This window comes from Macrotis lagotis, chromosome X (genome assembly GCF_037893015.1).
Source record: "Macrotis lagotis isolate mMagLag1 chromosome X, bilby.v1.9.chrom.fasta, whole genome shotgun sequence".
In the NCBI taxonomy this organism is placed as follows: Eukaryota; Metazoa; Chordata; class Mammalia; order Peramelemorphia; family Peramelidae; genus Macrotis; species Macrotis lagotis.
The window spans coordinates 206,878,436-206,888,314 of NC_133666.1; positions in this window are offsets into that span (position 1 = coordinate 206,878,436).

Genomic DNA, 9,879 nt, shown 5'->3' on the forward strand with positions numbered 1-9,879 from the left:
CATAACCTTTGATTCAGCAATATCACTAGTCTGTATCTCAAAAAATTTTTTTGAAAAGGGAAGTAAGAACTAGTTGTACAAAAATATTCCCAGCAGCTCTTTTTGTGGTGGCTAAGAAGTGGAAATCAATGGGATACCAATTGATTGGGGAATGGCTAAACAAGTTATGGTGCATGATTATGATGAAATATTATTGTGCTATAAGAAATGAAAAACAGGTTGATTTTTTAAAAACCTGAAAAGACTTATATAAACTTATGAAAAATGGAAGTGAGCAGAACCAGGAGAATATTATATACAACAACAACCATATTGTATAATGAAGAATTGTGAATGATTATTTTCCTCAGCAATATAGTTATTCGAGGCAATTCCAAAGGACACATGATGATTCATACTATCTACCTTCAAAGAAAGAAATAATGCTTTCTAAAAACAGACTGAAACATAAAATTCTTTACCTTCTCTTTTTTTTATTTGAAGTTTCTTGTACAGAAATGAATATTATGCAAATGTTATCCATGATCCCACATGTATAACATAGTAGATTCCTTAGAATCTCAGGGAAGGGAGAGAAGAAGGAGGCAAGGAGAATATATAATTTAGAACTCAAAACCTTAAAAAAATGTAGTAACTGTTTTAACATATAATTGGGAGAAAATAAAATATTTTAAAAACATTTTGCCCCAAAGTCCCATTGCTTTTATCTGCAAAATGATTATGATAGCATCTGCCCTATTTAACACAAAGGGTTATTATAAGAACAAATCTTGCATTTTCATATATAAATAATACATATATAGTGAAATAAATAAAGATATAATTGAATTAAGTATCATACTAGCTGATATCAATCAACCTACCAACATATATTAAGCTTATATTATATGTCAGATCCTGCATTAAGTACTAAATATGTAAAGAAAATAAAATCTCAAGAAGTTCACAGACTAATAAAGGAGACAACATGCAAATCACAATGTAAATATTATATTATGCTATGTTATATTATTCAATGTTGTGCCATGTTATATACACATATATCACACACATATATTATATATATATACACATGACAAATTGGGATAATGTCAGAGAGAAGAATTTAAGAACAAGGAGTACTGAGAAAGACTTCTAGCAGATAGTGGAAAGTTAACTAAGACTTGAAAGAAATTTAGGAAAACTCAGAGGCAGAGATGAGGAAGAAGAGCATTATTTCATGAGAGAAGGCCAAAGAAAATATCCACGGTTGGAGATGGATTATCTTGCAGTAGGAAAATCAAAGAAGCTAATGTAACTGGATTTCAGAAAGGAAAGGAGGTAGTGGAGGGTGGGGGTATACTATGTATAAAACTGAAAAGGTGGAAAAAATTCAGGTTATGAAGAACTTCAAAAATCAAACAAAATATTTATTTGCGATTTTAAGTCAATAGTGACTCATGGTAGTTCATGCTCTTTAGGAAAATCATATTGACACCTGGATGAAGGATGGACTAGAAAGGGGAGAATCTTGAAGAAAGGACCAACCAAAGGAAAGAACAAAGCAATGAGAATTAAGAGTTAAGGGTGACACCTAAGTTACCATCCTGAGGGATTGGCAGAATGATGCTAGTAATAGGGAAATTTTAAAAGGGGGAAGGTTTAGGGAATGGAAGAAAGATAATAGGTTTAGTTTTGCACAAATTGAGTTTAAGATATCTACTACACATCTAATTATAGATGTGTAATAACCATTTAAGATTCAATATTAGAGGCTGGGAGAGAGGTTAGGATTGAACAAGTGAGATTTATATTCATCTGCATACAGATCATACTCAAAACCATGGGAATTGATGAGATCACCAAACATAATAGAAAAGAAAGTCTAAGACATCCATAGAAGATGTCTATGGATAGAGAATTTGCTCTAGATTAAGATCTAGTAAAGGAGACAAAAGGAGCAGACAGACATATAGGAGGAGGAGAGGGCAGAGTCAAAAAAAAATCCTAAAGAAAAGAGAGGGCAAAGAAGAAGAGGATGATTGTTATTAGTGTTAAAGGATAGAGACACATTAAAAATGATGATTATTGAGAAAAATTTGTAATTAAAAAATTGGCGAGATTTCTATTATAAATAGACTACTCAAGGAATTTTGTCACAAAATTGAGGAGATATATAGGATTATAGTTAATGGATTTGCTGGATGAAGTGAAGGTGAAAGAGCTTGGCCAGGATGGCAGCACAAAGCTAGCATGCTCCTGGAACTTTCCCCTATACAATCTTAAATGAAGCCTCTAGACAGATATTAATGATTCCATCAAAAAAAAAAGAACAAAACAAGTTCTCGACTCTAGCCATCATGGTGGATATTCAGTGAAGGTCTGACTCTACAAGGGAAAGAGGGAAATATAGCCAGTCAAGTGAGAGAGTGTGAGAGCTAATTGAAGGCTTCTAGCCACACGACAGCCCAGATCTTGCAGCTCGACAGCAGGCTAGGTAGGTCCCAGCAATGTGACAGCAGTAAAAGTCCTGACTCAGCTAGACAGCAAGCCAGCAGTGAACATCCCAACTTCAGACAAAGTCTGAGCTCTTGGAAGACTGGGGCAATAGACAGGACTACATAGGGAACAAACCAGTGCACAGGCAAAACCTGGACATAAAGGAGGAAACAAACCTCTGCATAGGCAACACTTGGCAAGCAATAAGCCAAGGACCAGAATCCAGTCCCAGAACAAAAAGCTTGGGACAATACACTTGAAACCCCAGGAACAGAACTCAACTATTAAAATGTGCAAAAAATCACCCCAAAAGTATTACCCAAAGAAAGATACTCTTCAGATAGAGATGATAAAAATACTCTCTCAGAAGAAGAAAGCAGTGACAAATTACCTACATGAGAAGTCTCAAAGGAGCTTATGAATTGGATTCAAAACCAAAACCTATTGGAAGAGCTTAAAAAACAGATTTTAAAAAACAAAGAAGAAAGGAAGAAGAAAAATAGAAAAAGGAAATGAGAGTCACAAAGGAGACTTATGAAAAATTGACCAAAGAAATCAACTTCTTTATAAGTAAAAATGACCAACTGAAAAAAGTATATAATTCATCAAAAAATAAAATTGGGGGGGGGCAGCTAGGTGGTGTAGTAGATAGAGCACTGGCCCTGGAGTCAAAAGAACTTAAGTTCAAATTCAGCCTCAGACATTTAATAATTGCCTAGCTGTATGACCTTGGGAAAGTCACTTAACTCCCTTGCCTTAAATAAATAAAAAAAAATTTAAAAAGAATAAAAAAAATAAAATTGGCCAACTGGAAAAGGAACAAAACTCATCAAAAAGTAAAATTAGCCACTCCAATTGGAAAAGGAAAACAATACATTTAAAAGTAAAATTAACCAATTTGAAAAGGAAACTAAAGAAAATTAGACTCTAAAAATCAGAACTGGAAAAATATAAATTAATAAATCTATGAGACACAAAGATTCCATCAAACAAAATCAAAAGGCTGGAAAAAATGGAGAAAATGCAAGTTACCTTTTAGAAAAAAACAATCAACCTGAAAATAATTCCAGGAGAATAATTTACAAATTATTGGTCCTCTAAAATGGCTAGATCAAAGAAAGAGTCTGGAAAATATCTTTCAGGAAATTATCATGGAAACCTGTCCTAATATACTAGATCAAGAACTCAAAAATAGTCCTTGAAAGAATACACAGAATACCTCCAAAAAGAGATATCAGAATAAAAACTCCAAGAACTATCTTAACCAAACTCCAGAATTCTCAAATAAAGGTTAGAATCACAATCCGAAATACTTAGGACTAGGGGCAGCTGGGTGGTGCAGTGGATAAAGCACTAGCCCTGGAGTCAGGAGTACCTGGGTTCAAATCCAGCCTCAGACACTTGGTAATTGCCTAGCTGTGTGGCCTTGGGCAGGCCACTTAACCCTATTTGCCTTGCAAAAAAAAATACTTACGACTATCAGTTTCAACATTAATGGAATGGAGGACCTAGAATGTATTTTGGAGGGTGAAGGACCTTGGATTGCAACCAAGAATCAACCACCCTGCAAAATTCAGGATGTTCTATCAGGGAATAAGATGGTCTTTGTAAGAAAAAGAAAATTTCCAAAATTTTCTGAAAAGACCAGAACTGAACAGAAAATTGCATCTTCAAATATAAGATTCAAGAGATGCATGAAAAGGTAAATAGGAAAAAATGCTAGTCAAGAACATTAAATTGTATACATCTCTATATGGGATAGCACTTGTAACTCTTGAAAATTGTATTTCTCTTAGGATAGTTAAAAGACTGGAAGGATTATAATTAGAGAATATGGGTATAAATGAGACATGAAGGAATGTTGATTATGAAGGAGATATTTCCTATAGTGAACTAGGGAGGGAAAGAACTTGTAGAGTCTCTACATAATTAAATCATGAAGTGATTTTAATAGATATTTTAGTTGAGGGGGACAGAAGGTGGGAATGTACTTAGAGGATTTGTACATAAATAGATCAGGAATTGGTCTTGCCTTAACACAGATTTTAATTCTCAAGTGCTGTAGTGCTATGGCTGGAGTGCTAAAAGAACAGAGGGATACTTGAGGTGGGGAGGGATGTGGGACTAAGGTTGGGGTGCTCTAGAGATGGAGGGAGAGAGTATACTTAGAGGATTGGGCATGGAAAGATCATGAAGTGACTTTGCTTTTCTTGATGCTTTGGCTACAATTGGAGGGAGTAAGCTGGTTGGAGGTGGGGAGAGTTAAAAATGGTTTAAGAAATGATTTGGCTTTGCATGATGCTTTGATCCATGAGGCTTGTGTGTCCACAGAAGATACTTGAAAAGAGGGGGAAGTATAAATAAGTCATCATTTGATGTGATTTATGAGTCTGGAAAAAGTATTTCTACTGAGACTGAATAGGGGTGTGTACTTAGTGATTATGGTTGCAATCAATCAGGTAATCAATTGATCTCTGAGAAAGGTACTTCTATCAGAACAGATAAATATATTTTAACAAACGGGTTGTAGGTACAAGACAGGATTAAAATGATAAAGACATTCAACACAGGGCTATATTATGAAAAAGCTAGAAATTAGCAGATAATAACACCGGATGAAGAGTCACAAAGACCTATTTTATTAGAGGGAAAGAAGGGAGGGTATGAACACTGAGTAAAATGTACTCTCAATAGATTTGACCCAGAGAGGAAATAACATGCATTCTCTGGGTTTAAAAAATATATACTACCCTACAGGGAAGTGAAGGGGAGGAGGGAAGGAAATAAAGGGAAAGAGGGATCGATAAGGAGAAGGCAAAGGTAAAGTAAAAGTAAAGTTAAAATCTAAAAGAAAAGTTAAGGGAGAAAGGGAGCAAAAAACTACTGATGAGGAGGAATAAGAGGAAAGGAAAGAAAAATATAAACAGGGAAAGATAGTATGGAGGGAAATACAGAATTAGTCATCTTAAATGTAATTGTGGATGGGATGAAATCCTCTATAAAATGAGAGTAGATAGCAGAATGGATTACTATAATCCTACAATATGTTGTTTCTAAGAAACACATTTAAAACATAGAGATACACACAGGATAAAGGTAAAAGACTGGAACAAAATATATTATACTTCAGTGGAAGTAAAAAAAATCAGGGGTAGCAATCTTGATGCCAGACAAAGCAAAAACAAAAATAAATGTCATTCAAAGGAATAAGGAAAGAAACTACATCTTCTTAAAAGATATCATAATGGTATAGCATCCAGATTCTCAGAGGAATAGCTGAATGAATCACCAAGAGACATGTAACCACAAAATAAACAAGAAGAAAGTTAAAAAGGAGAATAAACTCTTAGGAAACAGAGATGACAGACCGTTGGAGAAAACTGAAGGAGGATAGAAAAGAATATATATTTTTCTCTGCAGTACATGAAACATATAACAAAACTGACCATATATTGGAAGATAAAAAACCACCTTACAATCAAATGCAGAAAGACAAAAATAATAAATACATGCTTTTCAGATTGTGATGATGAAGGGTCATAGAAAGATTAACCAAAAATTAACTGGAAACTAAATAACCTAATTTTAAAGAATAAGGTGGATCAAACAACAAATCATAATAATTAACCATTTAATCCAAGAAAATGACAAAAATCAGACATCAATGCCAAAATTTATGGGATGTAGTCAAAGCAGTTTTTAGGGGAAATTTTTATCTCTAAATGTTTATATGAATAAAATAAGCAAAGACCTCAATGAATTGGGCATGCAACTAAAAAAGCTAGAAAAATAACAAATTAAAGATCCCCAATTAAATATCAAATTATAAATTCTGAAAAATCAAAGGAAAGATGATTAAAATGAAGGTAAAAAAACCATTGATCTAACAAACAAAACAAAGAGTTAGTTTTATAAAAAAAACAATAAAATAGATGAAAATTTGATTAATCTAATGTAAAAAGAAAGAATACCAAATTACCAATATCAAAAATGAAAAGGATGAACTCACCACTAATGAGGAGAAAATTAAAGAGATAATTCAGAATTATTTTGTCCAAATGGAATAAATTTGACAACCTGAATAAAATGGATGAATATTTATAAAAATATAAACTGTCCAGATTAACAGAGCAAAAAATAAAATATTTAAATGACATCATTTCTGAAGAAGAAATTGAAGAAACTATTATTAAACTTCCTAAAATAAAGTCTCCAGGTTATATGGATTTACAACTGAAGTCTACCAAACTTTTAAGGAACAGTTAATTCCAATTCTACATAAACTATTTTTAAAAATAGAAGATGGAGTTTTGCCAAATTCCTTTTATGACACCAATATGGTGCTTATATCTAAACCAGGAAGACTCAAATCAGACAAAGAAAATTATAGCTCAATCTCCTTACTGAACATTGATGCAAAATATCCAAAATAAAATTTTAGCAAACAGGTTACCACAAGTTGTTACTAGGATATTACACCATGATGGGGTAGGATTTATACTAAGTAGTCAGGAATATTAGGAAAACACTCAACATAATTGAACATATCAATAACAACTAACAGAAATAATATGATTATCTCAATAGATGCTGAAGCCTTGATAAAACACATCATTCTTATTAAAAATACCAAAGAGCAGAGGAATAAATGGAGTTTTCCTTAAAATAATAAGTACTATCAATCTAAAACCATCAGCAAGCATATTATAACCGGAATGAACTAGGAGTATTTTCAAGATTGGAATGAAACAAGGATACCAATTATCATCATTTCTCTTCAATATAGTATTATAAATGTTAGCTTTAGCAATAGGAAAAGAAAAAGAAATTGAAGGAATTAGAATTGTCAAGGAGGGAGCAACACTTTCACTCTTTGCAGATGATATGATGGCATACTTAGAGAACCCTAGAAAATCAACTAAAAAGCTACTTGAAACAACGAACAGTTTCAGCAAAGAAGTAAGATATAAAATAAACACACGTAAGCCAGCATTTCCATATATGAATAACACAGTTCATGGGCAAGAGTTAAAATAATTGTAGAGAACATAAAAATACAAATCCAGGAACTGTATAATCAAAATTACAATATACTTTTCACACAAATAATGTCAGATCTAAACAACTGGGAAAACATTAATTGCTTATAGTAAGGCCATAATAAAAAAAGACAACTCTATAGAAATTAAATTACTTATTCAATACTATACCAATCAAATTGCCAAAAACCTATTTTCATAGCTAGAAAAAAATAGTAACAGAATACATCTGGAGCAACAAAAGGACAGGAATATCAAGGGAATTGATGAAAAAAAATGCAAAGGAAGGTAAGCTAACTGTACCAGATCTAAAACTATGCTAAAGCAACAGTTATCAAAGCTGCTTCATAATGGTCAAGAAATAGAGTAATGGACCAGTGAATTAGAATAGGCGCAAAAGATAACAGCAGTAAATGACTATAGTAATCTATTCTTTGACACACCCAAAGACATTAGCTTCTAGTTAAAGAACTCTCAAATGGCCAAAAACTGCTGGGAAAACTGGAAAATAGTATGGCAAAAATGAGGTATAGACCCACATCTCACACCCTATATAAAAATAAGGTCAAAATGGTTACAGGATTTAGATAAAAAGGTCAATACTAGAGAACAATTAACATATCAAGAAATACTCTATCTCTTGGTTCTATGGAAAGGGGAGAAATTTGTGACCAAAGAAGAAATAGAGTATAATTTAAATTGAAAAAATGGATACTTTGACTATATTAAATTAGTACAAATACTACCATGTACTAATGTGGCAGAGATAAGAAGGAAAACAGAAAATTGGGAAACAATTTTCACAGCTCTAGGTTCTATAGAGGTCGCATTTCTAAAAATATATAGAGAATTGAATCACATTTTTAAGATTACAAGTCATTCTCCATTTGAGAAATGTTCAAAGGATATTAATAGACAGTTTTCAAACAAAATGATTAAACCTATATATAATCATATGAAAAAAACACTCCAAAATATTATTGATTAGAGAAATACAAATTAAAACAACAATGATGTAGTACCTCACAATTAACAGATTGACTAAGATGACAAAATAGAAAAAATGATCACTGTTGGAAAGTTTGTGAGAAGATTGGGACATTAATGTATTATTGGTGGAGTTGTGAATAATCCAACTATTTTGCATATGGAACTATGCCAAAGAACAATAAAACTAATCATACCTTTTGATTCAGCAATACCAATATTAAGGCCAAATCTGATTTCTCAAATTCCGATTTCTCATTAAACTACATCATTATTTTAGAACTTTACAACACACTTTGAACAACTTCTTCCACAGAGTTAATACAATTTATGACTTTACTAAGGCTGAAGATCCATGGAAATGAAAATCTGAAAAGTTCCCAAAGAATTTCTCAGGTATTTACAAAGTTTGTGGTTCTTTCCCAATCTCTAAATTATTATAGCATTATTTTTAATTTTAATCATAATTATTGCTAATTTTAAAACACAATATACTAAATTAAGAAGTTAGGTGATGCACTGAGCTGGGAATCAGGAAGATTCATCTTCCTGAGTTCAAATCCAGACTCAAGCACATACTAACTGTGTAACTCTGCACTACTCACTTCCCTTGTTCACTTCTGTTCCTTATCTGTAAAATGAGCTGGAGAAAGAAATGCCAAACCACTTTGTTAATAAAGTCACAAGGAAATTATAAAATTTATAAAATTATAAAATTACAAAAAAGTCTAAATAACAACAAAAATACCTTTATTGAATACTTAGCAGTTTTTTAAAACTTGTAATGGAATAGTCTCTCTATCAAAAGAGGTATATTATCCTCTGAGTATCAATTATCAAATTAACAGTATTTCTTCTAGAATGATTTGCCCCAAATAAATTAGAAAATTATCAATAACATAAAGAATGTTATGAATTTTAAAAATAAACTACAAAACTTTTTGTGAATCAAATAGCATCATTTATACTGAATGCATGTCCATCTTATGTAATAACTAAGATTTATCTATCAATAAGGCATTCAATACTAATTAAATTAAAAAATCATCATATAGGGGACAGCTAGGTGACGCAGTAGATAGAGCACCAGCTCTGGAGTCAGAACCTGAGTTCAAATCCAACCACAGACACTTAATAATTACTTAGCTGTGTGATCTTGGGCAAGTCACTTAACCCTATTGTCTTGCCAAAAAAAGAAAAAACCATCATGGAATAATTGCACACTTAATTCTTATTTGTTCAGTTTCTAGGTATATCACTTTACTACCAAATATCAAGTATATATTTTTTCTATTAAGGTCTAATTTGCCTATAAAAAGTCACACATAAAAAATATCTTAATAGGAGAACACATACCACTTTATTTTATTTTATT